The sequence below is a fragment of the Stegodyphus dumicola genome, chromosome 12 (genome assembly GCF_044657685.1).
Source record: "Stegodyphus dumicola isolate Sdum_Otavi_A_Nest chromosome 12, ASM4465768v1".
Classification (NCBI taxonomy): Eukaryota; Metazoa; Arthropoda; class Arachnida; order Araneae; family Eresidae; genus Stegodyphus; species Stegodyphus dumicola.
In genome coordinates this window covers 37,660,208-37,680,906 of record NC_140779.1, presented here as the reverse complement: position 1 = coordinate 37,680,906, position 20,699 = coordinate 37,660,208, and the positions used below count along the sequence as shown (strand labels likewise).

The following is a 20,699-nucleotide window of genomic DNA, read 5'->3' as shown; positions in this document are numbered from 1 at the left end:
CTATTAAATTTCCAATTCATGTCTTTTTATCGCATATTTTGTCATGATACTGCATCAAAGGAAATTTCTCTCAGAAGGAAATCTGCAAGTTGGTAAAACAACAGAACAAACTGTAATACAAATGCTCAATGCTCTTTCTTAATCCTTTAGAAATTCTGAACCTTTAACGAGATTTTTAAAGTCCATTTATCTGAGATCATCCCCATATCTGAATTCTAATAGTAAATGAGCAATTTCGAAGTTTGAAGACATTTTAAAAGGTAAAAAAAAAGTCTCAATCTTTAAAATGTTTTAACGTCACAAAGTAGTTGAGCTAATGTTAACGCATATTAATGTAGTTTGACTTCTGGATCTGTCTCATGATTTCTCTCACTCTCTTATTCTGCTTCCTGGATCTAAAGAAGCAAATGCCGCAGTCTCTGTCCCACCGGCGGCATAATGCTCTCTTGTGCTTTATCTCTTGACCTTGTTACGTGATGTACGTTTGTTGCATTAACTGAAAATAAATGTGGAAGATATATTATATTCACGCTAAATCCAAAATCAAAAATTCGTTTTCGGGATCACTGTCTCCTCAGTATGCAAAATAATTCTCATTTCAAGAATTTAAACCTTATTTTTTGTCCATTATCGAAGATGCAAATATAGTTCTGTTAAATAATCGACCAAACCTTTCGTACATTTCTCTAGTCTCCTATGAAAGCAAGCAGCATGTCTACCCTTTCTTCTACAAAGTTTAAATAACATTTACTTTTTAATTTGTTTTCTAACTGTGCCAAAGCAACCTAAGTGAAAATAAACTTTATTTATGCATGAGGGTTGCAATTTAAAAAATAAATGAAAACTAGTTTTTAGAAGCAACAAATAATAGACTTTATATTTTACGTAATTAAGGGTTTCACTATATTTTGCTGGCATTATCTATACGCCAATCACTCAAACTTTATAATAGAAATGCATTTCAAAAGTGCATTTCTCATTTACTAAATTAAAAAGAAACTACAATGAGCAACGATTTTTGATAACGAATATCTTAACGTAGAATTATGAATTTTTAAGTTTCCCATTTAATTTGCATTATGTGCCAGATCTTGCAACATTAACAAAGAATCGGAAAATGAAAAAAAAAAAAAAATGATGCCAGTAATCATTGCTTTTAACAGGCGCCTCGCCAAATTCATGAATTTGTAAAATCGCCTTTTCACAAAAAGGTGTTTAAAAGTTTTATTCTTTTCGAAAATTTTCAAGATTTTTACGAAATAATTCTGGTTATCCGATAAGATGACCATCCCCCTTCGAAACGCTCGCCTTCACAGCTTCGGTAACATCAGACGTTTCAATTGCAGTGTTCCTTCATAATAGAATCACCATAAGAGGAATACAAGGTCCTCAGGTTCCATCAGTCATAGTGCTTCCGATCAAAGCTGAGCGTACTGGACCTACTGCTATAGTTGTTACCCTTGTCTTACTATCTGGAATCACCATATAGAATCACCATAAGAGTAATACAATGTCCTCAGATTCCATCTCTCGCAGTATTTCCGATTAATCTGGGCGTACTGGACATATTAGTATAGTTGTTACTCTTATCTTACTATCTGGAATCACCATAAGAGGAATATAAGATTCCATCACTCATAGTGCTTCCGATCAAAGCTGAGCGTACTGGACACACTGCTATAGATGTTACTCTTGTCTTACTATCTGGAATCACCATATAGAATCGCCATAAGAGTAATACAATGTCCTCAGATTCCATCTCTCGCAGTATTTCCGATTAATCTGGGCGTACTGGATATATTAGTATAGTTGTTACTCTTATCTTACTATCTGGAATCACCATAAGAGGAATACAAGATTCCATCACTCATAGTGCTTCCGATCAAAGCTGAGCGTACTGGACATACTGCTATAGTTGTAACTCTTGTCTTACTATCTGGAATCACCATATAGAATCACCATAAGAGTAATACAATGCCCTCAGATTCCATCTTTCGCAGTATTTCCGATTAATCTGGGCGTACTGGACATATTAGTATAGTTGTTACTCTTATCTTACTATCTGGAATCACCATAAGAGGAATACAAGATTCCATCACTCATAGTGCTTCCGATCAAAGCTGAGCGTACTGGACATACTGCTATAGTTGTAACTCTTGTTTTACTATCTGGAATCACCATATAGAATCACCATAAGAGTAATACAATGTCCTCAGATTCCATCTCTTGCAGTATTTCCGATTAATCTGGGCGTACTGGACATATTAGTATAGTTGTTACTCTTATCTTACTATATGGAATCACCATAAGAGGATACAAGATTCCATCACTCATAGTGCTTCCGATCAAAGCTGAGCGTACTGGACATACTGCTATAGTTGTTACTCTTGTCTTACTATCTGGAATCACCATATAGAATCACCATAAGAGTAATACAATGTCCTCAGATTCCATCTCTCGCAGTATTTCCGATTAATCTGGGCGTACTGGACATATTAGTATAGTTGTTACTCTTATCTTACTATCTGGAATCACCATAAGAGGATACAAGATTCCATCACTCATAGTGCTTCCGATCAAAGCTGAGCGTACTGGACACACTGCTATAGTTGTTACTCTTGTCTTACTATCTGGAATCACCATATAGAATCACCATAAGAGTAATACAATGTCCTCAGATTCCGTCTCTCGCAGTATTTCCGATTAACCTGGGCGTACTGGACATACTAGTATACTACTCTTATCTTATTATCTGGAATCACCATAAGAACCATAAGAATCACCATAAGAGGAATCTGAGGACCTTGTATTCCTCTTATGGTGATTCCAGATAGTAAGATAAGAGTAACAACTATACTAGTATGTCCAGTACGCCCAGATTAATCGGAAATACTGCAAGAGATGGAATCTGAGGACATTGTATTACTCTTATGGTGATTCTGTATGGTGATTCCAGATAGCATGACAAGAGTAACAACTATAGCAGTATGTCCAGTACGCTCAGCTTTGATCGGAAGCACTATGAGTGATGGAACCTGAGGACCTTGTATTCCTCTTATGGTGATTCTATTATGAAGGAACACTGCAATTGAAACGTCTGATGTTACCGAAGCTGTGAAGGCGAGCGTTTCGAAGGGGGATGGTCATCTTATCGGATAACCAGAATTATTTCGTAAAAATCTTGAAAATTTTCGAAAAGAGTAAAACATTTAAACACCTTTTTGTGAAAAGGCGATTTTACAAATTCATGAATTTGGCGAGGCGCCTCTTAAAAGCAATGATTACTGGCATTATTTTTAAGAGGAACACAAGGTTCTCAGATTCCATCACTCACAGTGGCTTCCGATCAAAGCTAGACATGCCGGACACACTCATATGCTTTTGCTCTTGTCTTACTATCTGGAATCACCATATAGAATCACCATAAGAGGAATACGAGGTCCTCAGATTCCATCTGTTAGAGTACTTCCGACAAAGCTGTGGACATACTCCTATAGTTGTTACTCTTGCCTTCCTGTCTAATAAGCATGTGAAAATGACTTACGACAGCATAAAACCACTTATCTACTATTATTTATTCAAGTGGCTAACATAAGGGTTCAAAATGAGTAACACGAAAATTATACTTAGAATAAGCATGTCTGTAATTTTAACATTGCTTAAGACATCGAAAAACAGCCTAGAAAATAGATTTAGGTAAAAGTGGAATTAAGTGGTGACAGTAGTATGTTTTAAGCTTCTATTGCTGTGAAATATTACGATTAATCCTCTCCGCTTTGGGGGAATTTCAATCTTGTTTGTATTTTCGTCACTCACCAGATTATAACGTAAAGATTTTTGAAATAGCGGTATTTTCCAGCTCACCTTTCCCTCTCACCGCGAAATGGGGAGAAAAGTCAGCATAAATTACCCGCACAAGTCTTTTTAGGATTTTTGGAGTATTTTACTTTTACAATATTGATTCACGGCTGAATGACACATATTTTACTTACGGCAGTGTCACAGTGTGCTAGTTTTCGATCGTCCAGGACAAAAAAAAAAAAAAAAAAAAAAAAAAGAAAGAAAGAAAGAACAACGAAACACAATTGTTAACTCTTCATACTCGATCAAACATTCAATTGTTCATCTTATGAGTTCCATCGTGTTCCATCGTTCGAAGAAAACGCAGCTTTCTAATACATCTTTGACACATGTAACCCTGTTTTGTCCCAAAAGTGTGCCATGTATTTTTTACTCAAATTTGCAAATTCTTCGGACAGAGCATCCATAAATGGGTGAATGAAAATGCGTTTGTTTTCTTGAAGTTAATGGAGTAGAACAGATGTTTATTGCAGAATATGAAAAATGAATGGGCGTTAAGCAGCCATCAATGGGAAGGTTTCAAATACGTATTAGTAAATAACAGACTCAAATTAATTTTCGTAATGTAAATAACAGACTCAAATTAATTTTCTTATTACGAGAATTATAAGGATTTGAAAAATTAATAAGGATAGAAAGTATTTGAAATTTAGATGGTTTGTCAAATTTAACAGAGATCTCTAGAGGCCCAGATTTACTATTTCACATTTATACTTTACTAGCGGATGTACCCGATGCCACTTGAGAGTAATGTATCTCGAAAAACAGAGAGAACGATACCGCTGTAATCCGTCTCTAATAGCGATGCAAAAAATACGAGTCATACTCATAACAGTTTTCAATCTGATTCGATATGGAGCCTACATAGAAAATATCGATAGAAAAATAAACTAATTCTCTCTCATTATATCAGCAGCAATGGCGCGCAGTTTTTAATGATTTTCGACTAATCAAATGAGCATAAAAGTTTCTCGCAATGTGAAAAAACAACGGTACCTAGAGACACCAGATTTTGAATAACGTAGTCCTCTACCCGAATATGGGCACCTGGAATTTATTTTATTACCTATTTCATGTTTGGAAAAAATTTAACTAATTTTTGATTAATAAACTGAGCGATTTCAAAGACATCAATGGCAACAATGTACGAAAAAAAAAAACATATTTATTTCCAGCGCGCGAGACTGTGTATCAAAAATTCTAAAGACATGCTTTTTTTAATATTTTGTGATATTGTTGTTGATTTGAATTTTATGAGTTAAGTGCGAAGAACATGATATTTAATAAATAAAGGTAACACATAAAACGTTAAAAAAAAGCCCTTTTGGGTGAAATATAAAATCTGAACGCTTTCAGATTTTTTATTTATTTATTTATCTTACTAATTTCCAACGATGGAAGAGCTGTTCACATATTATATGTTCCTAAACAAAGCGATTATTCTTACTGCAAAAATTTATAACTGAGGTTATTTATCTTTTGACAAATATGAAAGAAAGTTACCTAACCTGTGTTTTCAAATCTTTGAGTAAGATTTATATCACAGTGTATGTTAATTAGTTTCATTTGTAGATTTTCCGGATATTATTCATATTCGTTTCGATGGTCATCAAAATAAATCTAAAACTGAACTCTAAATCATTAAAATTTTAAACTGCTTTTAAAGTTTTTGGTTCATAATTGTAATTAATTGACGGGAAATACAACTACGGGCCGCATAAACTGTTTCACTGGCCGGGCGGGCCGTCAATTTCGATTCACTCTTCTAGAACACTTATAAGAAAATAAAATCAAAGTCCATATGCAAAGTTGTCAAAGGACGCTTGTTTTTTTTTTTTAAACACTTCATGTGTCAACATGTCCATGACCTTGTTTCCGACTTCTCAAATAAGTCATCGAAGTTCAGTGTCATTTACGTAATACTGAGATATCATTGCTTCGTCCAAGTTGCGTCTATGCCAAAATTCATTTTTCCACCGCACGCAGCTGATACAGATGTTTGCAGAAGCAGAGAAGCGTTGACAGCTGTGTTCACTCTTCTGTATTTCTAAACGTTTTAATGACATGACGTAAGGAATATGGTGAGGTTTCCCAATGAGCAATCCTCGAAAATACGCCTCAATAAAAGTTAGAAATTTGCGTTTTCATTCCCAAACATTTTCTATCCGTCATCTAAACGTAAAATCTCTTTTTTAAAAGAGCTTAGCAAAATGGCAGTCTGAAGATTTGAAATAAATCATGTAGATATCGAAAGCGATCAGACGAAGGAAGATCAAAGAACAACAATTGTTTGATCCAGAAAAAAAAAAAAAAGAGACCCATTTCTGATCGCACTTCGAAATCAAATGCGTTTTTATGTGAAAATAAAATTACTATTTTGCGTAATTTAAAATTTTACCATGGTGTGTTTTTCTCCCAAGTAAAATGCAGCTCTATCTGACATTATGATACCTACTTTTACAATAAGCTTTGCAACAGAATTAGGTAAAATTTAATATGTCATCCTTTCAGCATTGCTGTTTCACGGCAATCAAGATTAAATATCTAAGACAATATTAAAGTCTCTTTGCAACATAAAGTGTCTGCTGCTTTGATCAAGAATTCACGAATTGATCAACAATTCAATATTCACTTTAATCAACAATTCACTAATTTGATCAACAGCTCACAACAATTCACAGAAGTTGTTCTTTTTGAGTTCATTTGACACTGTCTTAGTATTCTAGAAACGAACATCTTCCTATTTCTCTGTAAACGAAAAGTACTAGAGCCCTACTTACTCTCACGCGATCTTTTTAAAATCGCTGTTTCTTGATGTATGATTATATATATTGAAAAGAGAAATAACATTTCTTGTAAATAAAAATATATACAGGTTACGAAGCACTCATTTCTATGGAAATCGTTCTTAGTTGACATTTAAAGAAACATTTGTTGTCAGAATCCTAATTTCCTAAAGCAAAGCTTTTTTATGTGTATTGTTTACTGTGGGCTCTTCATAATTCGAGAGCTTAAGAATTTTTAACCCCTTCGCGCCGACTGTCACGTATACGTGCCAGCAACGAACGCACTTACCTACCCGCCGACACGCAGGCGTGCCAGAGGATTGTTCCATTCTCTACCGACTGTCACGTATTTGTGCCAGTACTTTGGAACGTTTTTCAAACTATAATTTCTGCCACAAGATGGCACTGTATGTCCATATGGTTTCAGATACATGTAAATTAGACCTTCTACTCGAAATGAGAGAAGCATGTGTTTTTGATTATATAAACAAACGGTGAAATAAATGTTTCCGAATGGCGTGATTTATGACGTCTCTTTAAATCGCACTTTATTCGCACGTGGTAGTTGTTTATTGTAAGTAGAGAAGTTTTATTTGCTCTAAAGCGTTAGGTATTTCGGTTTTCAGTTCAGTTTTTAGAAAATAATTAGATCTTGTTAGACGTGAATTCTTTGTTTTTACCGTTGCAATGTCGAAGCGTCGAAAATGTTTAACAGAGCATGAAATAGCAGAAATGATGCAAAATATTTCAGATATTGATTCTGATATTCTGATATTGATTCTGAAAGATTAACTGAAAGACATTTTCCAAAACTTTGTTCAGAAGAGACTGATAAGAAAATGAGACGACAATGCTTCGTTTGTTCACATTCCTGGAAAAATCCTCCAAAACGGCAAATGAGTTATTACGAGTGCAAGGAATGTAACGTAGGACTGTGTGTAGATCTTTGTTTTCAAATTTTTCATACGAAAAGAGAATTTTAAGTAATATATTTAGTTTTCAGATGTATAATGTTAAAATTCATAAAATGGTGAGTAATTAAAATAAAATGTGTAAAATATGCATTTAAACAAGAAATAAGGTAATTAAAGTATATTATAATTAAAGTATATATATAAAAATATTTATAAAGCCGTTTAAATACTCTATAGAGCATTATTAAACAATGCGTTGATACTTCGGAAATTTCATGGATTTAGGCTTAGTAGCAAAAAAGTCACAGGCCCTGGAGAGACGCTCGCGTAAGACACTACCGGCCTCAGCGATAAGCGCGCGTTTTCGCTAGCCGGCTCGAAGGGGTTAAACAATACACAGTTTTTGTCTTTACGAATTATACTTTTTCAATTTCGGTTTCAGCCGGGATGCAGTATTTGTGCAGCAAACACATAGTAGCTTAAAGTTGATGATAACTGGATAGGACAGAAGACGGATACGGTGAGTTTCTTAATGTATAGTAAACCCCTGCCAAACGCGGGAGTTACGTCGCTAACATATTATGCGTACGGCAAAATATCACATTTCGCAAAGTTAACTTTATGGATAAAACGGGTTCGGTAAAACTAAGAAAGTATGTACAATTTATGCAAATCTAAATATTATTACTATTAAAGGAGAAAAACGAAATAAATGATAATCGGAAGGCTTTTTATTATTGCTTAGATTGGATTATTCAATTATGGCAAAGCACACAAGGGCGATCTGCCTAAAGGGAGGGATGGCTTCGTGGAGGACTTTCTAAGGGAAACTGGCTCGTATACACGTTACACATGGGAAAAACCACAAAAACGCCACAAAAATGCAGCCAGCCCGTTTGCGGGATTCGAACCTCGGACAGAACTACCAGTGTTCAGCGTCTTTACCGTTCGACCGCTGGTGGGCATACTGTTTAATGAGTAGATAGATACATGAAACAATTATTTTTTTATGTAACTGGCGATTTTTACTCAGAAGAATGTGTATCGCAACTCATTAAACGTTTCGAGATAAGGAATACAAAGATTTCCAATGCCTGTCATAAACACACCTTTTCTTTCTTCATTTGGGTCACTCGCCATTACAACATCGGACATTCCCTGTGCCTTTTTTTAATAATTCTTTAATTTCTTGTACGTTAATGGATCTTTATCTTCTTCAGCGTCGCGCGTTTCATCATCAGCTGGTATCCCTACCCAATAGGCACGCACTTAGTCGACTTAGATTTGGTCACTACTAAGGGCGGAAGTGGTGGCCTTTTATTATGTAAGCACCTAATAGGTAAGCCGCCGTTATCTCCTATGAAGGCACGGACACTTACAACCATGCCTTCTCCGAAATTCAAACCAAAGGCCCTTCGGTAATGTAGTAAGCTTCCTTAACCACTACATCGTCTAGGCAGCCGGTTGGTGTTATAAAGTCTCCAATTCTTCATTTGTCATTCCACGATCGTCATTCTCGCCTTATTCTTTGATTCCTTCTTCTAACATATCAGAAAATTCTTCATTACCTATTGCTTTTGCAATTTGTACGATTTCCTTGCCTTCAATTTCAATCGATGGAAATGCTTTAAAATTGTTGACAACTTCTAGCCAGCGCTGAAGTCAGCAAGCATTCGTTGTTTGATGAATTCACTTGTTACCATGCGAATTTCTATGTAGTGTCTTAGGTTCAATTCCATCCAAAATGCCGTTGTGTTGTGCTTTCCTTCGTCCAGTGATTTCTTTGTAGAGATATAAACATTCCTAACATAATAGGCACTGAACATTTTTATGATTAAGGAAGAGGTGATCGGTGGAAGGAATTAAACCTCTGTATTTGGATGCAATGTCGCGACGGGTTTAGTACCCTGTCCGTATTTTTAGAATTTAAGGAACATTTTAAAGCTCAGGCTTTGTTGTTTTTACTTTTTCAAACCAATCATTAAACAGAACTATCGTATCGCGCTGACACTCTGCAGCGCACCGCGTATAATTGAAATTTTCGAGTTGAAGAAATTAAATTAAAACAATCAAGATAACGCATATATGCAAAATCGCATTCCATAAGTCCGCATTAGGAAAGGTTTACTATACATTGCACTTATGGTATTGATTTTAAATCACACAATGTTTGCTTATACAGTCAAAAGTCGTTAATCCGGACTCATCGGGACTTCGACGATTCCGGATTATCGATTTTTCCGGATTATAGATCATCAGTTTAAATTTCGTAAGATGGCATGCAGAAATTCTAAAATTAAAAATATGAAACCGTAATTTATGAAATAAAGAACAATTATGATCTAAAGGGTATCAAAATTTATATAAAAAAAGCTTAACATTTATTTGTTTACTTTATTAAACATTTCTTTCAATGTAAGTTGTTTAAGTTGCTTCATTTTATGTGATAATACTTTCTCTTTAATTCTATAAACAGACATAATTTCTTGTTCAGTTACAAAGTTCCGCTGTTCAAGTCCCGTTAATTGCTGTGCCGAGAATACCGACTAACTTTTCAATCGAAATTTTTTCGTTTTCACTAACCTCTCTGTCACATTCTTCATGTCTTTATCCATTTTTTGCAGCAATTCCACTTTTTGTTTGTTGGACATCGAAACATACTTCCGTTTTGTAGATCCTTTGGAAGTTCCAGCATCGGAAATTCTATTTGACATAATCGAAAGTTCAAGTTTACTTTTATAAAATTGCTCTTACAGTCTGCAAAAAATAATAAGCGCGATCCAATTTGAAGATTAAGGAACAACGCAATCATTAACATTAACTGAAATAGATAATTAGATAATTTTAGCTTACATCGTCCGTTATACATTAAACGCGCAGGCGAAAACGTATTCTGCACTTGCGCACACGCATATGCGCAGTAGTCAAGGTCTTACGCGCACGCGTAAAACGCCTGTGCGCATGTGCCAACGCGGCGCATGCGCAGAAAGTTTTTAGCTTTGAGGTCCGGATTATAGATCATTGCGGATTATGGGTGTCCGAATTAACGACTTTTGACTGTATTTGTTTAATATGATATTTTTAATCACCCGAAATTTTAATATAAAATGATTTGCAATGCCCAGTGATTTGCGATGTCAGCAACAAGTTCTCTTTAGTAGTCCACTCAGCTATTTTCGACATATTTAGGCGAGCTTTAAGAAAAGTTGCAGCAACACCTAAAGCCTTTTCAGGAGTTGGAGTACGCTATTGAGCAGTAATAGCAGCCTTCTCGTTAGTGTCATAATACTATTGCAATTAATGAGTTATCTAAAATATTTTTAAAACAAACACGATAAAAATCATAAAAATTTAAGTTTCCTGCAGACGAACATGGTGACAATAATTTTTAAACTAGGGACCGGAAACCTTTACGGAACCGTAAATTAATAGTCATGGAAAGTTATTATTCAGACTAAAATTTGATGTGTTATTTAATTTCGTTATGAAAAGTATAGTAGAAAATACCACACAACTTAATGATTAGGAGGAGTCCTTCAAAATGCGCATTAATCTGAAGGGGGTTTCTCTAGCTCTTTATATCTAAAAATCAAATTCGGCAATATTAATTATAAGGTATCTTTCACCCTCCTTCCAGCATACCTTCGTGGTGTAACGGCACACTCGGCTGTATCGAGAGGTCTAGGTTCGAGTCCCGGCGAAGGCATTGCTCAGTTTTCACGTCTCCTACTTCAAAATAATATAATGACTCTACAAATAGCGCCCAAACTAAAAGGCGGTGGACAATAATTCGTCAGCACCAGGATTTGGAGGTTGGGTACCCTAATCCCCAGTCGTCCTTTAAAAGGGGGGATATATATGGTATTTTCACTCGCCTTCCAGCATGTCTTCATGGTATAACGGCAGCACACATGGCACGTATTCGAGAGGTTCGAGTCCTGGAGAGAGCATTCCTCATTTTTATTGCACTGCTGCTTCAAAAAATCCTAATGACTTTACAACTTCATCCACAGCTCCTGCAGAATTTTCTCGAAAACTTTAAGTTTTCATGGATTTCCGTTGAAAGTTGCTTTATTAATTACAACAAAGCATTCAAAGGGTATCTGCACAGAGATAGGGCCGAGTTTGTGAAGGCTTAAAGCAAACTGTCCGATATGTGTGTGCATGCTGGAAATGTTACAAAATCTCCATGTAGCCTTTTAAGTGAATCGTCCAGCATCGAGTCCGTAACGAATTACTTTTCTGTAAGACTTCGCACTAAAGTATTTATGTGAGCACTAAAGTAATTAATGTCAATACTCATTTTTGAAGCTGCAATTCATCTAAAACATTTCTTATCAAATTATCTTAAAAACAAACCCTTGCAATAATACTGATATAGTAAAAAAAAAAAAAGGAAAAAGAAGAGGAAGAAGATACAGATTCATAAAATAAACTTTATCTCAAGGAACTATTATGAACTGTTATAAATTATGACTGTTAGCCTACTATTATTATACCTATTATAACTTCTATAATTATGGATATGATTTCAATCAAAATAGCGATATACTATTTATACTGTTATATTATGTGTTATATTATACTATGTATTTTTTTAATATTAACTTTAAAAATAAACCGAAGTGTAGTGGGACTATACCTACATTAGTTATAGTAAACATTGGGTGTCCCACTACATTTCCACCTGAACCTGAACCTGTAAGACTTCGCATTTCTTTAGAGCATTAATTTCCCAATTTTTTTACCCCATTATTCCATTTCTAAATTTTTTTCCGGCATGCACCGTCAGAACACACAAATTTCCCAAGAGTGATCTTACGATCCATTTGCTGGTCAAAGCTTCAGAGTGATCGTATGGCCACCAAAATTGTTATTTCATTAATTATCGCAGTGCTTGAGAAGGCAAAACTTCTTAAGGACGGAATGCCTTCGTGGAGGATTGATTCCATTCATATTCACGCTACACATGTGATGGAGAACGGGGGCACCTGGCATCTACCAGAGGTTAACAGGTGAATGCCCCTCGTCCTCCACTATCTAACGCTTATTAAAAATCCTCCACGAAGGCATCCCTTCCCTTAGAAATATAGTCTTAGCATGCTTTGTCGTAACGCATAAAACCAATACTAAGCAGTCACGAGCATAGAGGAAAGAAAGAAACTTCCTGCCTCCATGGATCAAGACCAACACTGTCCCTTTACGTCTCTTCAACACCGATGGGCGATTAGCTTACATTAAAAATCTACGATTTAAATTCTCAACCACAAACTGCTTTAGATTATCTATATATTTTAACATATGCAATGAGAAATATGTTGGTTTCAGAAGTAAGACAAAAACCAAAATTCCAAATGATTTTCGAAATATAACTCATTTAGTCTCTTTAGCTTCAAAACATTTCTTAGCTGAAAATATAATTTAATAAAACAATTTTAAAATATAAAAATCTGAAAGCTTTTAGACTTTACATTACACCCAAATGAACTTTTTTTTTATGTTTTGCGTATTACCGTTTTTTTTTTTATTAAATATCATGTTCTTCGCATTTAAACCAGAAAATTCAGTTCAACAGTCAACAATATCGCATAATAATTTTAAAATGAGCATATCTTTAGAATTTCCAATGCACAGTTTCGCGCGCTGGAGATAATTTTTTTTTTTCGTACAGTGTTGTCACAGCTCGCTTTGAAATCGTTGAGTTTGTTAATGAAAAAATTCGTTAAAGTGTTACCAAATACGAAATAGATAATAAAACAAATTCCAAATTTGGGCTTCCAGATGCCCATATCCAATATTTGGTAGCAACAATTTTATAAGTGAACCGACATTTAAAGTTTTCAATGCAAAATGCCAAAACGAAATTAATAGCCCTTGTGGGCTAACGCACTTTGGACTAATGATTATAATTTAAATATAAAGTTCTTTCATTCTCGCACAATTTTATTTTTCCTCAACGGCAGGTACAAGTCATCGGCATAGACGTTGACCACTACTTAAGGCCCAGAAGCGATGGTCACTTTCTTATGGAGATACCGATTAGGTGAGCTGCCTTTGCCTCCTATGAAGGGACGGACAGTAACAACCATGGCTTCTTCCAGGATTCAAACGCACGCTCTCTGGTATTGCAGTTGGCTCCCCTAACCACAGTACCCTCTGGGCGGCTCTAGAATAATGTTTATATTTTGTAAAGTGCATTGGAAATTTAATTTGTGAAGATCCCCCCACTGATAATAATGGCCGGTCAACGACTGATCCCACGCTCACCATAACCTTTAATCCTACCGCAAGGCTAATGTTATTTTTAGTAAGAACTGACGAAAATGTAAAGTTCGATTAATTGCAAGAAAATTCTTCGTCTAAATTATCATTTCAACGACATGCTTTGTTCCGTTTCAGTTACCGCATTCACAGTTTGTTACAATTTTGGTTCTGCAGTTAGTCATTATCGCTTATTTTTAACACCTGAATTTACACACTGGGCGGTTTCTATTCACGCATATGCATGCAACGGTAGGATGAGTCTCACTGAGGAGGAAATGTAGATTTTATTATGATAATAAACGGCTTTCTGACTTCACCGACAGCGATCATGACTCGTTTCTTCTGCAGAGGTCGCATGTCTACTTCCGAAAGGAAATGACCGGAAATTTTCATCTGGTGTACTCGTACACTGTGGCTCAGTAACTTCGTATGCCATTTTTTCAACGGGTCAGTTGAGATCCTACATATTGTAGCTTCGAAACTGGATACAATATAAAGTGATACAATTGTGAAGCTTATTTTTGCTTCAGCTTATGAAAAGCACATGTACGTATGAGAAGTCTGTACATAATAATTCGCACGAAACAAAAGCTTCGGTTAACTTGACTTGCATATTTGACTAAAGGCATGCAAAATATAAAATTACATACTTAAATGGTAAATTTTGCACTTCCAAATGGCATCATCGATTCATTGATAAGTTCATAAAGCACAACTTGGCACACGTACAGAAGCTGTTCGCACACTTTTTGGACGATTTTGGATGTCGTTACAGAAATATTTTACTTAAAATTTGTATGCCTTAAATGCCCTGTTTCATAAGCCTTATTCTTCGCTATCTTTACCGTAATTTCCAAGACAATAAACCATTTTCTAGTATCGGAAGATGTACTTTATCCATTACTCTCGAACAAACTTCCTAAGTAAACGAGGTTGTGATTGGTGGACGTTTGAGCATCTCGCTTTTTAAAAGTTCATAACCCCCCCCCCAAAAAAAAAGAAAGTTTTCAGATTTTATATTACGCCCAAAGGGACTTTTTTTAACGTTTTGTGGGTTACCTTTATTTATTAAATATCGTGTTCTTTGCACTTAAACCACAAAATTCAATTCAACAGCAATATCGTAAAATAAATTTAAAATGAGCATACCTTTAGAATTTCCGATACACACTCTCGCACGCTGGAGATAAAAATGTTTTTTTTTTTTTTTTTTTTTTTTTTTCATACAGTGTTGCCATTTCTCGCTTTAAAATCGTTGAGTTTGTTAATTAAAAATTCGTTAAATTGTTACAAATTAAGAAATCGATAATAAAACAAATTTCAAATTCTAAATTAGGGCTTCCAGATGCCCATACTCGGTGGAAGACTGCGTTATGCAAAATTCGATGGCTCTAGGTAGCGTTGTTTTAACACAACGCGAGAAACATACATACATATATGCAGATTCTTCATTATTTAATTTCTTTAAATATAACACAGGGCGATAATATTTGGTGGCTACAGTTTGAAAAGTGAACCGACATTTATAGTGAAGCAACGCAGAATGCCAGAACGAAATTAATAGCCTTTCTGGGCTAACACCCTTTGGGCTAAAAATATATTGGTGATAGCTCAGGAGATTTAGTAGGGATATGAGTAAAGGGTATGGCTTTGATATCCGTTTCTTGTTCTATTTTTTCCCAGGAAATTAACAGTAGAGTTTGACATGTCTCTGCTTGCTTTGTCTCTGTGTGTAAAGAAAGGGTATTTCATATTTGAAAATTGGGTGTAAAATATATTTTTGATAATATGTAGAGTTAATCTTAACTTTTTCCTCCACTCTCTTTATTTTTAAATTTCCGTTATACGAAAAACCAGCAACAATCATAAATCCCTTAGAAAAACTTTCTTTAGATTCTCTGAACCATTTTAAGACTTTTTGCTTCTCTTTGATGATTATTTTGAGTCTCTGTAACGTATTATTTCGTGGATTTATTTACCGACTTACGCAAAATCATTCCCACTTAATCAGTAATAATATTCAGTGTTATAACAATGTATCAGTACTGTAGCAGTATTAATCAGTGTTAATATCAGTATTATATCAGCCTTTTATCAGTTCTGCATCTGTCATGTTTGTATCAGTAATGTACCAGTAATGTATCTTGAATATTAATCTGTAACTCTGTAACATATTATTTTGTATGTTTTGTCGTGCACGTTGAATACCTTTCAGGTGGCATTATGTATTTTGAAGGGGTGCTATAGATAGTGGTGGACGTGGTGCTATACTAATTAACCGTTTGATAAAGGGGATAGTGCCCACGTCCTCCGTTCTCTCTCTCTCTCTTTGATGATAATAAATGTATCTCCTTTTATTCCATTCATTTAAGTACACCCAAGATTCGTCTATTGTGACAAAATTTTTCTATTTTTGTACGAATAAATGTTTCTCATGAAGAATTCAGCAGCGCGTTCCACGTTCGGCGATAAGTCCTGGAGAAATAAGATGCATATTATAATTTTTTCGCCTTTTTAAGTTTCAAATAAACATTAATCACTTTATTTATTGTTGAAACTGATCACTTTAATGATTTTGCAACTGTCCTTTGACTTACAAGGTTTACTTTTAACATTAAAGATCTTACATTTGCAAAATTCAAACCCTTCAGTTTTTTTTTTTTATTTTATTGGATACGTATTTGGAACAATTTTTCCACTTGAAGTTAAATTTTGACGTTTTCTTCCTTTGTTGTTGACAAAATTACTTATCCTAGTTTTAGATATCGGAAAATCATGACTTTCACAACGTCTTTTTAATAAATAGACACGAATAATTTTCTTCGGAAAGAACAAAAACATAGCATTCCGTCCATTGCTTCTTTAAAAGCGACATTTTGCATGAAAACAAAACTGTCAAGTAGCAGACGATAATCTATACTTTCATTTAAATATAGTTGCAAGTAAAAAAAAATTCCATGCAGAAAGTTTTTTTAAGCAAAGCAAAATCGTGTTTCTTAAGGTGTAAATTTTGGTTTATTATTTTATTTGATTGTTCCTACAGATGTAAGTTTTCAATCAATCAATTTCGATCTTTTTTCAATCGGTGGATTTTCTCTTGTCACCAACAATTTAGCTTTACTAACAATGGGAACAAACGCTATATACCTTTTTCGGGTATTCGTTTGTCTTCTTACTATGTAGAAGTAATGATTGGTGGTTTTTGCCTTTCCCATTAATAATGTTGTTTATATTGATCTTAGAAATTTTAATATAATGCTTTTCACAACATATTTGAATTGTGGAATATTAATTTCTCTTCGGAAAGCGCAAAAACATATCCTTCAATCCACAGCTCATGTAACATTTTCAAAGACGGGGAAATTTAAGTAGTAAATTGTTGAAAACATTTCCTTTATTTAAATCCTTTATCGGAATCATTCTAAAAATGTGCGAACGACCTCTTTATTTTTCCTGATATAAATATAGAATGAATTTCAGCATATGTTAAAATAAATCATAAAAACATTACTGTTACTTTTACTCACATGCAAACACATTTTGTTTTGCATTGGATTATGATAAAGTACACAAAGGCTATGTGTTAAAAGGAGGAGTGCGTTCGTGAAGGGCTTTGACTCGTATTTAGTTTATAGTTGGTTCGGTTTGGTTTAGTTTGATTATGTGCAAAGCACATTAGGTCTATCTGCATAAAGGGAGGTTTACCTTCGTGGAGGACTTTCTAAGGGAAACTGGCTCGTATCCACTTTATACATGAGGGGAAAACAAAGAAATGCCTATAGGGCTAGCCTTTTCGTTTGGAGTCGAACCCATGTCGATTACTACCAGTATTCAGCGATTTTTTACTGCTCGGCTACTGGTGAGCCGTGCTTAGTTTATGAAAAGTGCTCATTCATTAGGAAGGGCCCATAAAGACGTCCTAAAAATTTCGCCGAGTTTATTTAGTCAGTGGTTTATGTAGTCGTTCTTCGAGCTTATTTAATGGCATATAAATTTACGAAACAGAGTTGAAACGTATTATTTTATGTTCGGATTTAGCATCGTTTGCTGATATATCCGAAGTTTCGAAAGGAGTTTCTTTTGATGGATTATATTTTGATTGAAACTGGGAAGCAGGGAAAAAATTCTCAGTTACTTCACTGTTAAACAAGAAATCAAAACGAATTAAACATATTGCTTAGAATTCCATATTAAGTAAAGGCAAACAAGTTACAAACAGTGGAAGAATTTTTCAAATAAATCATTTCGTGAATTTTAATTTTTCTGATTCTATTAAAAAATAACATTATTTATTTCTTCGTGAACAAAAATTGCATTTAGCATTGAACTATTTTCATTTATGTTAAATAGAAAAATATTTTGACTTATCAAATTTTTCTCTATAAACTAAAATATTCAGTTTTCTCAACTCATCTGTTACTGGCGTTATTCAGTGGCCTACATAATATTAGATATGATTCACGTTTTGTTCCTAATACAGGATGTTAAATATTTGCATCATAATTTTACCTTCATTTACGAGAAATAATTTTCCGTATTTTTAGCGTAAAAGAATAGCGCAAAAGCCATTTTTCTCTTTCATGGGTTCCAGTTTCATATATTTGCGATTTTATGAGCGATAAAAAACAGTATTTTCTTTACAAATTACTATCTATTATGTGGCATGCGAAAAGTACTTTTCACAAACACTTCCTTAAAAAAAAAATGTAGATTGGTTTTGATCACGCTAGAAATTTTAGGTCACCCTATTTTTATGAGTTTAAACTGAACTTGCATTAGTGTACGCAAACGTAAATTTTAGCTTATTTCCTTATTAGTAAATAAAAAAATCTAACGAACATTTTTTTGTAAATGAACTTCGTGATGAACAATTTATTAGTCCAAAGAGGCGTTGTTCTTGATGAAAAACTATTCTTTTCGTTTTGCGATTTTGCGTCGAAACCCTATAAAAAGGCGTATCACTTTTCAAATCGTTGCCACCAAATACTATCCTGTATTATATTTGAAGAAATAAAAAAATAAAGAATCTGCATAAATGTATGTATGTTTCTCGCATTGTGATAAAACAACGGTACCTACAGCCATCCAATTTTGAATGACGTTACCTCATCGAACGTTGAGTTCGAATGACGTTACGTGAAATATGGGCATCTCAAAGCCCAAATTTAAAATTTGGAATTTGTTTTACGTATTATCAGTTTCATATTTTGTAAAACTGTAACGAATTTTTGATTAACAAAAACGATTTATAAGGGAGCAATGGCAACACTCTACGGGGAGGGAAAAAAAACATTTTTATCTCCAGCGCACGGAATTGTGTATCGGAAATTCTAAAGATATGCTCATTTTGAAATTATTTTGCGACATTGCTGTTGAACTGAATTTTGTGGTTTAAGTGCGAAGAACATGATGTTTAATAAATAAAGGTAACACACAAAATGTTAAAAAAAAAAACACCCCTTTAGACGTTATTTAAAATCTGAAACCATGAAACAGAATTTTAGTCCAAAGAGGCTTTGTCCCTGAAGGACTATTGTTTTCGTTTTGCGATTTTGCATTGGTTCACTGTAAATGTCCGTTTCACTTTTCAAACTGTTGCCACCAAATGGTAGAGACCTGCATTATATTTAAAGAAATTAAATAATGAAAAATCTGCATAAATGTAGGTATATTTCTCGCATTGTGATAAAATAATGGTACAAAAAGCCATCGAATTTTGAATGACGTTATCCAACTGCGGATATGGGCATGTGGAAGCCCAAATTTGAAATTTGGAATTTCTTTTATTATCGATTTCATATTTTGTAAAGCTTTACCGAATTTTTCATTAACAAACTCAAGGATTTCAAAGCGAACCATGGCAACATTGTACAGAAAAAATATTTTTATCTCCAACGCGCGAGACGCTGTATCGGAAAGGGGGGGGGATATGCTCAATTTAAAACTATTTTGTGATATTGCTTTTGGACTCAATTTTATGGTTTAAATGTGAAGAACGTTATATTTAATAAATAAAGGTTACAGGTAAAATGCTAAAAAAACGCCCCTTTGGACGTAATCTAAATTCTGAATCCTTTCAGATTTTTTTCTTTTTTAAATTTTTTTAAAATTTTATTTATGTTATCTAAAAATAAAATCATTTTTGACTTGTTTCAGATTTGACTTATTATAGCTTTGATATCGATCGATGTTCTGCTTCGTTTTGATACTGATATTGGCAAACTTTTGCGGAGCGCGGATTTGAGGAATGTGATTTCGCCTTCTGCATGTTAACTCATTTTTTCCTTTTATTTGTCCGACGCTAGAATTTCATTCCCACACTGTCCAAAGTTCATTCTTCAGCATTGAATGTTTGCTGGCGTCAGCTCTCGGCAGAGACTATCAAACAAATTTAAAGGATTTCCATCAACTGAAAATGAGGATTTTTCAGCTATGGAAAAGAATTGGTTGAGAAATGACAAATGCAGCGATACTGAAGAAGATAAAGTGCCTTTAACTAGCCAAAAATTAAACGAACTGTTAAAAATTTCACAGGAACTGTTTAATTTTGTAGTGAAGATTGACCCAAATGAAAGAAGACATTTTATGTGATACACAGATAAATTCTTACTACGAAACTTAGTTGCGTGTTTTTTTGTTTTTTTTAATGTTTTTCTGCAGTTTGCAGTTTTTAATGATGTTTTGAATTTTTAAGCACTTTTATCTTGCCGAAGTGAGAAGTGAATTAATTGAATCAGAAATATATCTCTAATGAAATTTGAAGGAATAAGTTTAAATCAGGGGTTCTCAACCTTTTCACTAACGCAAACCATCTAAACCAGCGGTCCTCAACCGGTGGTACAAAAAAAAAAAAAAAAAAAGTGGTACGCGAAAT

The 20,699-nt window shown here is 34.3% G+C and overlaps 1 protein-coding gene across 2 annotated transcripts in view; it reads right to left on the bottom strand.

The window, feature by feature from the left end:
- Nucleotides 1–20,699, bottom strand: part of LOC118199571 (pancreatic triacylglycerol lipase-like) — a 132,970-nt gene that overhangs the window by 94,212 nt on the left and 18,059 nt on the right. The gene's annotated exons all lie outside the window — the stretch shown is intronic.